General features: G+C 34.4%; 1 protein-coding gene across 1 annotated transcript in view; it reads right to left on the bottom strand.

Annotated features, from left to right (window-relative positions):
- MOGAT1 (monoacylglycerol O-acyltransferase 1) overlaps positions 1 to 2,229 on the bottom strand; it is a 40,765-nt gene that overhangs the window by 11,704 nt on the left and 26,832 nt on the right. The gene's annotated exons all lie outside the window — the stretch shown is intronic.

Raw genomic sequence — 2,229 nt, 5'->3', positions numbered from 1 at the left:
TGCCAAATACATAATATACATAATTTAATATAATCATGATGATACATACCAACCTGAGGAGCATTCTACAAAACAATTGACCTATACTCTTCAAAACTGCTCATGCTATAAAGAGAAAGAAAGGTCGAAAAACAAGTCCAGCTTCAAGGAGGCTTGAGAGATATGAAAATGAAATGCAATACATAATCCAGCTCAGGGTGAAAAATATCTGTCCCCCCAACCAAAAAAACAAATAAATAAAATAACACTGCTAGAAAGGAAATTATTGAGACAATTAACAAAATTTGCATATACATTGCATACTATTTAATAATACTTTATCAGTGTTAATTCTCCTGAATTGTACTGACGTTATGGAAGAAAATGATCTTGTTCTTAAAAGACATACATAAAAGCAATTAGGAGTAAATAGTCATACCCCTGTACTGCCTCTAATACTTGAATTTATTAATTTACCTTAAAATTTCCAATGTGTACTTGTTAGATTTCTAAAAACTTAAGAATTACAATCAGACAGGCATAACAGAACACTAATTTGTTTATTCACAAATGTCTTTTAAACTCCTATTCTGTGAGTACTGGGAACAGACAGAATAAACAAGAGGAATCCCTGTCCTCAGGGGTTCTGTAATTACAGAAACAAAAAAAGCAACGTTCCCTGAAGCAACTGTGAGTCTTTAAGCAGTTTCTGAAAGTCTAAACTTATTTCAATAGTCTCTCCTGGTTGTCATGATGAATGTGACATTTAAACCAGTTTCTCTCCATTATTATGTAATGAAATACAGTGTATATGAACATTTTATTGTATTATGATAAAGTGATAACAGCACTCATAAAATACGTACATACTACTTGTGAAGTGTATGAAGAAAATATATACAGTAGTAGCTTCTTTACAAATTATGCCCATTAAGAATACCCCTCAGCAAAGAGAAAAGAAAATTTTGATGGAGGATGCACAAAAACCTGATAGTTTAGCAAGATATGGTGTAAGAAATATTTATGCAGGGAGGGTAACTGTGACCTGAATATGGCATTTTGCATCTACTGAGATCATATTTTTAAGGGGATGTAATCAACAGGACACAAACACACAAAACCATTCTAGATTCTAGTGTTGGTAAGAATCACTAACAATGAAATGAACTCTCTGGTTGAGGTCCCTGATGGAACAGTGGTCTGAGAATCTGGGCTTCTCTGGACACCAGTGAGTGAGAGGATTACAGCTACAATGATGATTTAGGATGAGTCCAACTAACAGTTACTGAGTTCCTATGATGTAAGGTAGAGCTTATTTAAGTTAATAAGCTCAGTAAAGTAGAAGATGGAACAGAGGGACCACAAAAGAACTTGCTGCTCTGAGATGCTGCCTGAATCCTACCTGGGGTAGAACAAGGAGAGCTCATGTCAGGGAGTGAGCGAGGAAGCAACTCTGGGTCTCAAGTGCATCGATCCAAAATAGACATGAACACATCACTATTATGGTATCGTTTTGTGTTTTATTCTCTATGGCATTTGATTGACACATGGCTTTACTTTTGTTTATGGAATTGTAAATAGTCTATCCTCCACTTGTGTTATTTCAAGTAAATAAGTTTTTAAATACACATAGTCTTGAGGGTCTGGTTCTCACAAATCAGAGTACACTAAATCATCTGACTCCACCCTTACACCCCAGATCACGATGAGTCTTCATAAAACGTACATATTCTTAGCTTGGCTTTTTAATGTTTCAAATAATAATGGCATACTGAGGATGCTACAGACTAGAAATCATTGTAATTGTTTGGGGTTAGGTAAGTAGAGGGAAAGACTGAAGTCATTTCCCTTATTCTGAATTGGTAAGAGAAGCATGTTAGAGAAGCGTGAGTGAAAATAAGAGCTGTCATTTTCCAGTCTTGACAACTAACTCTGATTCCATAATTCCATTGACCCTTGACCAATTACGTATTTGTCAGTAGAGGTATGAAAAGGCTATATTCAAATGGCAAACCACTTTATTTTTCTAAAAAAGCTTAACCTAACCACGTGATAACTGTAATCATTTAAGTCAACAGAATATGCTTACTTTCAACATTTACAACTTATTTCATGTGAGCATGTGAATGACATTTAATTAAACTTTAGTTCCTAAAATTATGCCTTATAATTTACTTTATATCACCTCCAAACCCAACAATAGTACTTTGCATATAAGGGATCAAAAATGATTAAATAATATCATGCCAA

The sequence above is a fragment of the Propithecus coquereli genome, unplaced genomic scaffold, assembly GCF_000956105.1.
Source record: "Propithecus coquereli isolate 6110/MARCELLA unplaced genomic scaffold, Pcoq_1.0 Scaffold18, whole genome shotgun sequence".
In the NCBI taxonomy this organism is placed as follows: domain Eukaryota; kingdom Metazoa; phylum Chordata; class Mammalia; order Primates; family Indriidae; genus Propithecus; species Propithecus coquereli.
This window is presented reverse-complemented; position numbering and strand designations above follow the sequence as displayed.